This window comes from Ambystoma mexicanum, chromosome 7p, assembly GCF_040938575.1.
Source record: "Ambystoma mexicanum isolate Mex_15411 chromosome 7p, UKY_AmexF1_1, whole genome shotgun sequence".
Classification (NCBI taxonomy): domain Eukaryota; kingdom Metazoa; phylum Chordata; class Amphibia; order Caudata; family Ambystomatidae; genus Ambystoma; species Ambystoma mexicanum.
Window position 1 is genome coordinate 758,409,147 of NC_090939.1, and position 14,268 is coordinate 758,423,414.

Consider the following 14,268-nt stretch of genomic DNA (forward strand, 5'->3'; position numbering starts at 1 on the left):
GCTGGCTTTGACATCCTAGAACCAAATCGTTAGGTTGCCCACATGAAGAAAATGTGCTATGCCGAAAGGCTTGGGGTTACCACTGGGTCACCATTTTCCTTTTGCGCCCAGGTAGGTGCACCCACACATGTGAAGTACCTTTTTCATCGGGATACCTGTGGGAAAGTGTAAAGGTAGGCCATGTGGCATTGGTGGCGTGTTTTGGTGGGTGAACAGAGTGAAATGTCTGGAAATGTTTTTTACCCCCAAATTTGGACTTTGCCGGGGGTTCTCGGTAATAGATTCTGGGCCGATTTGCACAAGTCAGACCTCTGTGGATTCCCACGGGTGTCCTCTTTTCAGAAATGCATGGCCACAGTTTCCTTGCTGGCTTTGACACCCTAGCCCCAAATCTGTAGGTTGACCACATGAACAAAATGTACTGTGCTGAAAGGCTTTGAGTTACCAGTGGGGTACCCTTTTCCTTTTGCGCCCCAGGTAAGTACACCCACACATGTGAGGTACTGTTTTCATCGGGACACCTGTGGAAAAGCAGGATGGTAGGCCATGTGTTGTTGGTGGCATGTTTCAGTGGGTGAGCTGAGTGAAATGTGTGGAAATTGGGAGGTTTTTGCCACATTTTCGGACTTTAGCATGGTTTCTGGGTAATACATTTTGGGCCGATTTGCGCAAGTCATATCTCTGTGGATTCCCATGGATGTCCTCTTTTTGGAAATGCATGGTGTTCCCTGTTTTCCTATGTGGCTTGGACACCCTAGGCCCATATCTATATGGTGTGCCCGTCTGGAAAAATCGTGAAATTCAGCTGTCGGAAAAGACTTGGGGTTAGGGGTGTTTTAGGCTTTCCCCTTGGTGCCCAGGTAGGTGCACCCACACATGTGAGGTACCGTTTTCATCGGGACACCCGTGGGAACACAGAACGGTAGGCCATGTTTTGTTGGTGGCGTGTTTCGGTGGGTGAGTTGAATGAAATGTGCGGAAATTGGGGGTTTTTTGCCACATTTTGGACTTTGGCGGGGTTTCTGGGTAATACATTTTGGGCCAATTTGCGCAAGGCAGACATCTGCGGATTCCCATGGATGTCCTCTTTTAGGAAATGCATGGGTTTCCCTGTTTTCCTCGTTAGCTTGGACACCCTAAGCCCATATCTGTAAGTTGTACCTGTCTGAAAAAATCATGAAATTCAGCTGTCGGAAAAGACTTGGAGTTAGGAGTGTTTTAGGCTTTCCCATGGGTGCCCAGGTAGGTGCACCCACACATGTGAGGTGCCGTTTTCATCGGGACACCTGTGGAAACGCAGGACGTTAGGCCATGTGTTGTTGGGGACGTGTCCCGGTCGGTGAGCTGAGTGAAAGCTGCGGAAATTGGGGTTTTTTTGCAACATTTCGGACTTTGCTGGGGTTTCTGGGTAATACATTCTGGGCCGATTTGCACAAGTCAGACCTTCGCGGATTTCCAGGGATGTCCTCTTTTCGGAAATGCATGAGGTTCCCTGTTTTCCTTGGTGGCTTGGACACCCTATGCCCAAATCTGTAGGTTGTCTCCCCAAACCACTCGGGGGTTACAAATGATGTAGCCTTTTTCTTTTGTGCCCCTGTAGGTGTACCCACACATATGAGGTACTGTTTTCGTCAGGACACCTGTGGGAACGTGGGAGGGTATGACAATTGTTGTTGGTGTTGTATTTCGGTGGGTGAGCAGAGTTAAATGTCTGAAAATTGTGTTTTTACCCCCAAATTTAGACTTTTCCGGGGTTCTCGGTACTAGATTCTGGGTCGATTTGCACAAGTCAGACCTCTGTGGATTCCCACGGGTGTCCTCTTTTCAGAAATGCATGGGGTTCCCTGTTTTCCTTGCTGGCTTTGACATCCTAGGCCCAAATCTGCAGGTTGCCCACATGAAGAAAATGTGCTATGCCGAAAGGCTTGGGGTTACCACTGGGTCACCATTTTCCTTTTGCGCCCATAGCACAGCCAGAGGTGGAGCCAGGGCTTGCAGATGGACAACCCACATGGGAGGCATCCGCTCCCAGGGAAACACCAATGTTCTGCTGGCATGGGGGGCAATTTGTGGCCTGCCACTGCAATTGTGTCCCAGCCCACCAACATATCTGCCCAGATGGCCCATTCCCACCCACACCACCAACAATCCAGCCCCAGTCTCACCCACCCCACTGACAGTGGGGTCTAACCATAGAATAATAAAAAACAGAACTCACATAACGTTGCAGCTGCTTGTGTAGAAAAGCTGTAACCAAAACAAAAAACATGTGTTACCTACGGTCACACCAGCAAAAACAAATCAATACTTTGAAAGCATGCCCCCCCCCCCACTTGCAAGCCATCCCTGATGGTCTGCTGAACCTCACCCCCCAAGTGAAAACCCATTTGTCCCTTCCTATGGGCAGATATCAGCCCCTAGGGAGGGCTGCATGAGGTGCCCCCCCCCACACTCCATTTAGGGTGGGGGCAGAAGCCCACCCCAAAATGTCGGACAGGCCCCCAATGGATGGGGAAGTAGGGTTTGGGCACCCTGGGGGCAGATTCGCACACCAATGTGCACATCTGTGCCAAGGGAAGTTTGGTAAACAAAGAAACAAAATGAAAATGGCAGGCTGCACTTTAGGGGGGGCTGAGGGGCACCCTAAACCACTGGAAAATTTTGAAATGTAATGGGGGGTGCACCTCCATCCCAAATGGAGGGGCGGCACATCTCATGTAGCCCTCCCTGGGGGCAGATAAGGGGGGCTGTCCTGCACTCCTCCCTGGGGTCAGGTGTCCCTTCTTAGGAGCAGATGTCTTCCCCCAGGGAGGGCTGCATGACATGGCCCCCACTCCATTGTGGGTGGGGGTAGGGGGTCACCACCCCTTTCCATTAGAAAATTCCCTGTCGGTTTGGGGTGCCCCATAGCCCCCCCTAAAATGCATTCCACCATTTTTCCTTTGGTAACCCAACTCTCCTTGGCACAGAGGGGCACATTGGTGTGCCAATCTGGCCCCAGGGTGCCCAAACCTTACTGCCCCACCCACTAGGGGGCCTGTCCCACAATTTTTAGTGGCCCTCTCCCCCCCACCCCAAATGGAGGGGCGGTGTACCTCACACAGCCGTTTGTAGGAGGCCCAGTGAGGCCTGCATGAACTGCCCCCGCAAACCCATTTGAGGAGAGGGGGGAGAGGGCCACCAGAAATTGTGGGACAGGCCCCGCAGTGGGTGGAGCAGTAAAGTTTGGGCACCCTGGGGCCAGATTGGAACATCAATGTGCCCCTCTGCGCCAAGGGGAGTTGGGTTACCAAAGGAAAAAAGTGAAAATGGTAGACCACAATTTAAGGGGGGCTGTGGGGCACCCCAAACCGATGGGGAATTTTCTAATAAGAAGGGGTGGTGACCCCCTCCCCCCACCCACAATGGAGTGGGGGCCATTTCCCCTTGGGGTGAGAGGGAGAGGGCCACCCCCCTTTTCCATAAAATAAATCCCTGGTAGCCCCCCCCACTCCCACCAAAATCTTCCTTTTGTTTTTTTTTGTTTTTGTTTTTTCTCTTTTCATTTTGCCCCCTTCCCTGGGGCAGATGATCAGCCATCTGCCCCCAGGGGGGCCCTAACCTGCAGGCCCCATCCTTTCGGGGGCCTGCACACTTATTCCTGGTGGCCCTCCCCCTCCTCCAATTGGATGGGGGGCCACCTCATGTACTCCTGCCTGGGGGCAGAAATCTGCCCCCACGGAGGGCTACAAGGGGTGCCTCCCCTTTCTACTTGGTGTGGGAGGGGGAGGGCCACCACCCTTTCATGAGAAAAAAATCCCTGGTGCCTAGTGACCCCCCCACCAACACCCCCATCCCAGTTACATTTTTTTAATTACTTTTTTGGTTCAATTTGCCCCCTTCCCTGGGGGCAGATGATCATCCATCTGCCCCCAGGGTTCTGCACATATGTGCCCCCATGCTTTGGGGGCCTGTGGGGAGAGGGCTGCTTACAAGCAGCCCCCACCTTCCCCCGCCACTCAGACAGATCCCTGGTGTCTAGTGGGCATTGCTCGGCGCAGATCGAGCTCTCTGCGCCTGATCCACGCCCAGCAATGTTTTCAAAAAAGATGTTGTTGGAAAGGGGAGAATCTCCCCTTTTCAACGACACCTCCCTCGATCTCCGGCTTGAAATACAGCTGGAGATCGAGGGGGAGAAAGGTGCAGACTCACTTTCTATTTTCACCGCGGCAGCCCGAAATGGCTGCCGCTGTGAAAATTACTTTCACTTTCACGCCGTCGTGCATTACGCACGCCGACGTGAAACTGAAGGTAAACCAGCCCCCGGGCAATGAGGGGGGACCTCCCCCTCACATAGCCCGGGGTTTGGATTACAGTTTTGAGCGATCCCTGCTTTGCAGGGTTCGCTCAAAACAATGTGCCAAAGGTAATGTCAAGGACGATATATCTCGTCCTTGGCACTTAAGGGGTTAAGATGAGTAGCAATATCCTGGAGATGGATGGGGGATGCAGATTTTAATCAAACATCAATAATTCAGATGACACAAATAGCTTGGCAAATGTTTGTCTCTTTTAATGCAAGTAGCTAAAACAGATAGTACAGCGAACATGAGCAATCGCTCGATACACAACTCTCAATCATTTCATAAAAAATCTGCATTCTTAGACCCTGAAATGGTCATAGCTGATGTATTAACCTGCATCATTACCAACATCATCCTACATGGCAAACTTCTAAAACCTATCAGGAAACGGGATTGGGTCTAAGTGAGTAACTAAACATAGGTGTTATAGTTGTATAGAGCAATGAAGAGGAATAATTGGATATTTAACATCAGGTCGGGCAACTAAGTCCTCCTTTTAAAATGACGAATATGGACGTCACTAAATGACTGACGTCCCATTGGCTACACAAACTATAGGACCCCCAACTACGTGGTCCTCTACAATTGGTTGGCTACTAACTCCCGTCAATAACTTTCCACCTACTTGAGCAGCACGCAGACTGAACAACCAGGTGCGGGTGAGCTTGTCTTGATACCAGCTTCCCACCAATTAACAGAACACTCCATCATCACCTTAATGTTTCAGTATCAATTATTGTTTGATGTTGGCCTTCAGTATGTACTCTTCTCTGGGATTTTTTATGGAGTATGGGTACTGTCTGGCTTTCGTGCGTATGTGTGATCTCCTTGTACACCCAACTTTCTTCCATCACGTGACTGAACACCACGAATTGAGCCTTTTCATGTATTTGATTTTATTCCCCAATAGTCCTCTGACATCTTTTGTTTTCCCTTGACCTTCTTGAACAGGAGCTTCTGTTCTTTCACGTTAATTGTATCTAATGTCAACCAATTTTAGTTCTGATAAGACCTTGGCTCTTTGGCTCATCCAACTCCTTAGTTGAAATATATTCTGTTTAATTCAATTGCTTTTGTAACTGCAACACTGAATTGAGGCCTTCCTCGTTGTCCAAGACTGCTATATACGTAGTGGAACCTTCATTCTTTATTCAATCCATATGTATTTATGAGATATATATATGTATAGGTTGGTGCTTGCTGCAATATATTTACTATAAGCATTTGGCTAGCTTCATGATTTCTTTGCTGCTTGCGTTTCATTGCATCTGTACACGTTTAAACTAACTATCTTCATCATGCTTATGGAATTAATCTCTTTATCTTGATCTCAAGATGTCACTTATCCTTGGTACTTCTTCTTTCTTCATAAATTGTCTGCCTCTCTGGTCTTGTTATCGTCTATATTATGGAGTCGATTCAGTTTCGTGTGACGTCACCATTGATCCTGGTCATTCAGTTTCTTTGTTTCATCAGGAATCATATTCAAATGGCCATCATACTGTCTTGAATGTAGGTATGGTTTCTTAATGGATACTTCACTTCCCATATTCTCCTAGGTATAGGTATTCTTATGGGTACGGCACAGAGTCGTTGCTCTTCTTCTTGCTTTCTGATTGGGGCAGTATACGTCACATACAATGGTTCATATTTCTCAGGTAATGTAGGAGAGGTAGGTGGAGTAGGGGTACTTGGCTCCTCCTCTACACTCCCCCCATCAGGGCGATTTATTGACCATTCTCACATCGTCTTCTATTCCTAGACATCCTGGTCTAAACAAGTGCTTCTTGGGGATCCATATTTTTATCACTCCCTTCAGGCATACAGCTGATTGCACATACTCATCCTTGTTCCATGTCATGAGTGTGCACTGTCCACTTGGACTGCAGTAGATCCATCTTTTCACATATTTCCTGTGGTCCATTGGATACAGGAACTTCATTCCCTCGGGTGCATGGATACTAGACTTCACAAAGTCTGTGATCTCTTCATCAGTCAAGCCTTTAGGCTTCCATCCTGGTTCAACATCGATCATGATCTCCATCCCTATGGCCTCTTTGCTGTCTTCTTGCACTGTGAGATTATTATCTTAATCACACAGAATCCAAGCATCACTAATAATAGCAGGGCTCCAAGAAATTTGAACATATCTGCCATCCATTGTGGAATCCATGAGAAAAGATTTCCAAACCAGCTGTCATCAGCAATATCTCGTACTTTTGACCATGGAGTTTCATCAGCATGTCTATGACCTCTATCAAAGTTCCATCTTCGTCATCGAAAGAAGGTATAAATGTGCAACATGATTCTCCAATTTTGGCACAAACACCTCCATCCATTGCTGTAATCATATCTAGAATGTATCTGTTCTGGAGAGCCATTAGTCGTATAGCTCTCAGTTCTTCTCTAATTGCATTGAATAATTTTATAGTTGTGTTAATTGTCTGCAATAATTCCAATCTGGTGATTTGTAACCACTTGGTATTTGCTCCAACCTGGATTCTTAGCTTAAAGATCATTGTGAATACTGATGAGGTCTGGCTGAATAGCCTGTATTCATACTGGATGGCATCAAAGGCTTCTATATTTAGCAGAGAAGTAGTCCTCTCTGTTTGTTCTACTTATCAGTTCCATAGATCTCCTTTTTCTTAGATGTGCATCTGCTTTTGGAAAACTGTCAATATTCACGTCACCTTTAGGAATCACCAATGCAGGAACATGGACATTCACTATTGTCCAAATTCCTCCCCAGTCTTTAGGCAGGCTGATGTAGGCTTTTGATCCACAAGCCCAATAATGATCAATGATTACTGCTGTCCCATGCACCATTCCTGTGTCATGATCTCTGCTTCCAAAAGATCAGGACTTGCCCGACTCCCTTGGAAGCAGACCCATAACCCCGGTTCCGAGTGCCAGCCAGTCCCAATTGGGACCTTTTGGACCCTGTCCTGGTGCCAGTGGCACCAGGCTCATAAAGATGCCCAGTCCCAGCGCTGGAAGCGAAGGGCTCATAATGCTTGGGTGGACTTACCTGCAGCAGACCATGCTGCTTACTTACCTGCCAGTTGAACCCCTGATCCTCTTCTGTTTGGGACTACTTTTCCTGTTGGGTGGGGCAGGAGCCACTCCCTAGGTTCAGAACACTGGAACTCTTCTGGAAAGCAGGAACTCTTTTCTTAGGTGTGGCTGTGGAAGGAGACACCTAAGCACTACAGGAGGCTATTTAAACCACACCCGATGGATGAATCTTGCTTTGCGTTATTCTGCATTCTCTGCAGCAGAACGCTCATCGTGTCTTCTGCTTCTGATCCTGGGCCTAAGGGAACAAAGGCTTACCATCCTGGAATCCAGTCTTCAGCAGCACCTGTAAAGACAAAGAAAGAACAGGTTAGCACTACGGTCTTCAGTGGCAGCGCATCTCTTACCTGGTCCATCGGCTGTCACCAACGCCTCGCGCTGCATTCCGGCATCTGAAAGACAAAGGCTTACCTACTCTTCGCATGCTCCGGAGGTCTTCGCACTGCATTCCAGCATCTGAAAGACAAAAGTTTACCAGCTCTTTGCACGCTCCGGAGGCCTCCTGCAAGATAAAAGGGACAGTTAGTGCGCATCGTGAAGCAGGCTACAAGCGCTTACTTACGTGCTTCCAGGCGCTTCTATTCCTCACGCGGGTTCGATCCTCAACTCTCATCAGCCCGCCATCCGCCATCGCCGGAACCCTGCAAAACAAGAGATATCATTACAAAAGACTTTTAAGACATTTGAAGTGCCCAGAACTTACCGTTCGTGCAGTTAACGACGGACAGCAGTCCTCTGAGGTCAAGAGGCCTGCACCCTTATCCAGTGAAGAAACTGGTTACGGCACCCTGCCCCGAGGCAGATGGAGAGCTCGGCGTTCACTTACCTAAGGTGAGGGTGTTAACCTTTGGGGTTCTACAGGAGAAGAGAAAGGGAAGAGGAGAGAGGCACCCAATAACCCCAGTTCATTAATCCCATATTTTCTATCTGCAGACATCTTACTCTTCGAGTCAGACATACAGTGCACAGAGGTCCAGCCCAAAGAGCCAACCGTGTGTTACACATCACCTTTGAAGATACGGCATTCACCCAGTCAAGACCGGCGCCTCTGCGGGAATCAGGTGAGCGTTACAGAACGCAAAGCCTATCGCAAAACTCCCACCCAGGCGCTATGGAAACCTCGGATACCGACCAGCTAGCCCAGTTACTTGGGGAACTAAGAGCAGAAGTGCATGCAGCCCGTCAGGAAACGAATGCTCTAAGAAGGGAACTGATTATTTCCAAGGAGCGAACAGACGATCTCGCTTGACAATTGCTACAGTCACAAGCCGGACAAACTCCGTTACCCGCATCAGGGGCAAATCTTCCTTCAACATCCTCTACGAACCCAGTGCAGATCAACCTACCTGGGAATGTACCTCTGGCTCCGCCCGAACGATTTTCTGGTGACCCAAAGAGGTTTGCAGTATTTATTAATCAGTGCCGGTTGCACTTCTTATGCCGGCCAGCAGCCTTTCCAACTGATCAAGCTAAGGCAGCTTTCGTGCTTTCGTACCTTAGTGGCAATGCGGCAGACTGGTCGATCCCTCTAGTTAATCAAGATGATCCGGTTCTCCATGATTTTCGAGCTTTTCAGCTCAGTATGGAAAAACTGTTTGCAAGACATTCACAGGGGCAGGCCTTGGACAATGAGCTCCTTTCATTGCGACAGGATAATCAAGACCTTTTGGCTTATATTGCGTCTTTCAACAGACTGATAGTGGAAACTCGATGGCCTGAGGACAAAAGGATTACGCTGTTTTATAGAGGTCTACGTGGAGAGCTCAAAGATGTGTTAGCCCAAGTAGTGAATCCCCCGCAAGACTGTTCGGACTATATTGACTTAGTCGTTCAAATTGACCACAGACTGCAGAACAGGAAGGCCGATCGTTCCAAGTTTGATGCTCGAGTATTTTCCAAACCACCAACTCCTACCAAAGGAGTAGACTCCGGGGAACCCATGCAAAAAGGGGGCCTGAAAGGACCACTAACACAAAAGGAGCGGGAAAGGAGAAAACAGCTGCAATTATGCCTCTATTGCGGAAACTCGGGGCACTTTCTTCAAGACTGTCCGGTGAAACCAGCCAAGAAGGCAGTAGGAGCTGCAGTTACCAGGGTCACAAACTCTGAGCAGGGAAACGACCTCGCCCGACAAGAATAGAGGTCCTCTTGCCGAGCGTTAAAACCAGTTCCGTGACCTCGCATTTCGTGATACCTATGGTCCTCATTAGCCCTGAACATCCGGATCGATTACATGCGATTGAAGCTTACGTCGACAGCGGTGCCATCGGCAATTGTGTGGATCATGAAATGGTTTTGAGGATGAATCTGACTCTTTGTCCAAAGGCTGTAAAGGACGTCATTACTACGGTGGATGGTACGGAGATAGCCTCCGGACCAGTAACGCATACCACCCAAGAAGTGACGCTAGTAAGTCAAGATGGACACCATGAGAAGATCGTGTTCGATGTGATCAAGGCCCCCCAGTTCCAGATTATTCTAGGAATTCCTTGGTTAGAGAAGCACAATCCTCAGATCTATTGGCGAGCAAGAACGGTTCAGTTTCCAGAATGTGTCTCTACTTGTCACCCTCGACCTGGTGTTGCACTGGCAGCAATTTCCTCGGAGGCTCCTCAGTTACCTCCTGAATACCTAGAATTCCAAGATGTTTTCCGGAAGGATCAGGCTAACTCTCTACCTCCTCATAGGTCTTATGACTGCCAGATAGACCTGATACCTGGATCTACTCCTCCTTGTAGTAGAATTTATGCCCTCACCGAGCCTGAGAATATTCACCTCCGACAATACCTAGATCAATACCTAGCGAATGGGTTTATTCGTCCTTCCAAGTCCCCTGCTTCCTCAGCTTTGTTCTTCGTTCCAAAAAAAGAAGGGGACCTTAGAACTTGTATAGATTATCGCGCCCTGAACCAGATCACCGTTAAGAATAGATATCCGTTACCTTTGATCCCTGAACTCCTGGACCAAGTCAGAAAAGCATGCATATATACAAAGCTGGATCTTAGAGGAGCCTACCACTTGGTACGAGTAAAAGAGGGCGATGAATGGAAGACAGCCTTCCGCACCAAGTATGGGCTATTTGAATAGCAGGTCATGCCCTTCGGACTTTGCAATGCCCCGGCCGCCTTTCAATATTTTATGAACGATGTCCTCAGAGAGCTCATAGATGTGTGTGTTGTTGTTTACATTGACGACATCCTCGTTTATTCTTCATCGGAAACTGAACATCGGAAACACGTGAAAATGGTCCTCGAGAGATTGCGTCAACACAAACTTTTCGCTAAGTTGGAAAAATGTGTTTTCAACGTGACTGAAGTTGAATTCTTGGGATTCATATTATCACCTAGCGGAGTGCGTATGGATTCAAAGAAGGTCGATGCAATTCTCAAATGGCCATCGCCATCCTCCGTAAAAGGTGTTCAAAGCATGTTAGGCTTCACTAACTTTTACCGCAGGTTTATCCCCGAATTCTCTCGAATAGTCCAGCCCATCACCGCCTCGTTAAAGAAAAACAAACGTTTTGAATGGTCTACCGAGGCGGAACAAGCTTTCCAGAATTTGAAGACTAGATTTATCTCTGCACCGATCTTAAAACATCCTCGCCCAGAACTCCCCTAGATCGTTGAAACTGATGCTTCGAGCATTGCCATGGGGGCAGTTCTATCACAAAAGGACCCAGTAACCAATCAGTTGCATCCCGTGGCATTTTGGTCCCGCAAATTCTCGCCTCCTGAAATCAATTACACTATTACTGATAAGGAACTTCTAGCTATCAAGTCCGCCTTTAAGGCTTGGCGGCATTATCTTCTGGGGGCCCGACACACCGTTACTGTGATTACAGATCACTGAAACCTGCAATATTTGAAAACCGCAAAAGCTCAATCCTCTAGGCAACTCCGTTGGGCACTATTCTTTGCCGAGTTTGACTTCATAATTACCTATCGACCTGGTACAAAAAACGGTAAAGCTGATGCCCTTTCTTGGATGGGAGTGGAAGAACATTTGATCAATCCTAAACCTGGACCTATCATTCCCGAACAAAGAATTCTAGGTGTAATCGCCACACAATCCATAGAGGAAGTTAAGGATAAAGCCAGGCTACTGGTAACTCCAGCAGACATACAGAATTGGCATCTGCAGGGAAAGGACTTTACGGTGAAGGACAACCTATTATATTTCCAAGAACGGTTATACCTGCCCAGCACAGATTTACAGAAAAAGGTAATCTCTTGTTATCACGATTCTTTAATGGAAGGGCATCCCGGTATGACCAAGACCTCGGAAAAGATCAAGCGCTACTTCTGGTGGCCGTCTTGGAAAAAAGATATCAGAGACTTTATAATGTCCTGTGGAGTATGCGCCCAAAACAAGAGTCAAAAGGAAAAACCAGCCGGCCTCTTACGCCCTATTGACATCCCGCCTCGCCCTTGGCATACGCTTTCTATGGACTTCATCACCGATCTACCTCCATGCTCCGGATACAATACGATCCTAGTAATCGTGGACCTTTTCTCCAAGATGGCACATTTCATTCCACTCAAAGGCTTACCAACAGCAGCAACTCTGGCCCGAGAATTTTTTGAAAACATCGTCCGACTGCACGGTTTTCCTTCAGTTCTAATTTCGGATCGAGGTAGTCAATTTATTTCTCATTTTTGGCGAAGTTGCTGTCGGTCGGATCAAATTGATGTGAGACTTTCGACCAGCCACCACCCTCAAACCGACGGACAAACCGAGAGGACCAATCAAACTCTGGAACAGTATTTGCGCTGCATGCTACAACAAACTGAAAAAACTTGGAAAGATATCCTTTGGATAGCCGAATATGCCTACAATAACTCTGTCCACTCGGGAACTGGGAAGACCCCGTTTTTTCTTTTATACGGTAGTCACCCTCGAACCTCGGAGTTGGATCCACTCCAAGATCTTGGAACACCAGCAGTAGACCACCTGCATTCTACAATCACCCAAGCCTTTAAGGAAGCCGTTTCTCACCTTCAAAGGGCTAAAGAACAATACAAGAAAGGAGCAGACCAACATCGGAAGGAAGCCCCCCAATATCAAGTAGGAGATCAAGTCTGGTTATCCACCAAATATCTACCTCTAAAAGGACCATGCACATTCAACCCACGATACCTTGGTCCCTATTCCATCACTACCATAGTAAATCCAGTAGCGGTCAAGTTGGCCATGCCCCCTCACATGAAGATACATCCGGTCTTCCGCGTCTCTCTATTAAAACCTGTGCAACCTCAAACCCGACTAACTACATCTCCAAAACCTATTCTAGTTGATGGAGAACTCGAGTTTGAAGTCAAAAGCATCCTGGATTCCAAGATCTCCAAATCTAAACTATTTTACCTGATTGACTGGAAAGGCTACGGTCCCCAAGAAAGATCCTGGGAACCTGCAGAATATGTCCACGCGCCTCGTCTAATCAAAAGATTTCATCGAACATTTCCTAACAAGCCCAAACCCCCGGAGAAGCCCGGTTTGGGAGGGGCCTTGAGGGGGGGGGGGTGCTGTCATGATCTCTGCTTCCAAAAGATCAGGACTTGCCCGACTCCCTTGGAAGCAGACCCATAACCCCAGTTCCGAGTGCCAGCCAGTCCCAATTGGGACCTTTTGGACCCTGTCCTGGCGCCAGTGGCACCAGGCTCATAAAGATGCCCAGTCCCAGCGCTGGAAGCAAAGGGCTCATAATGCTTGGGTGGACTTACCTGCAGCAGACCATGCTGCTTACTTACCTGCCAGTTGAACCCCTGATCCTCTTCTGTTTGGGACTACTTTTCCTGTTGGGTGGGGCAGGAGCCACTCCCTAGGTTCAGAACACTGGAACTCTTCTGGAAAGCAGGAACTCTTTTCTTAGGCGTGGCTGTGGAAGGAGACACCTAAGCACTACAGGAGGCTATTTAAACCACACCCGATGGATGAATCTTGCTTTGCGTTATTCTGCATTCTCTGCAGCAGAACGCTCATCGTGTCTTCTGCTTCTGATCCTGGGCCTAAGGGAACAAAGGCTTACCATCCTGGAATCCAGTCTTCAGCAGCACCTGTAAAGACAAAGAAAGAACAGGTTAGCACTACGGTCTTCAGTGGCAGCGCATCTCTTACCTGGTCCATCGGCTGTCACCAACGCCTCGCGCTGCATTCCGGCATCTGAAAGACAAAGGCTTACCTACTCTTCGCATGCTCCGGAGGTCTTCGCCCTGCATTCCGGCATCTGAAAGACAAAAGCTTATCAGCTCTTCGCACGCTCCGGAGGCCTTCGGCACTGCATCCCGCATCTGAAAGACAAAAGAAGGTGCATTTAAAGACATTGGGCAACTTTATTACTCATGTGCCATTACTCCTTCCCACGCTGAATCCAGTGGGTATTCCAGCACCTTTCAGCTTCTCTAAAGCTCCGAACTTGTACCTGCAAGATAAAAGGGACAGTTAGTGCGCATCGTGAAGCAGGCTACAAGCGCTTACTTACGTGCTTCCAGGCGCTTCTATTCCTCACGCGGGTTCGATCCTCAACTCTCATCAGCCCGCCATCCACCATCGCCGGAACCCTGCAAAACAAGAGATATCATTACAAAAGACTTTTAAGACATTTGAAGTGCCCAGAACTTACCGTTCGTGCAGTTAATGACGGACAGCAGTCCTCTGAGGTCCAGAGGCCTGCACCCTTATCCAGTGAAGAAACTGGTTACGGCACCCTGCCCCGAGGCAGATGGAGAGCTCGGCGTTCACTTACCTAAGGTGAGGGTGTTAACCTTTGGGGTTCTACAGGAGAAGAGAAAGGGAAGAGGAGAGAGGCACCCAATAACCCCAGTTCATTAATCCCATATTTTCTATCTGC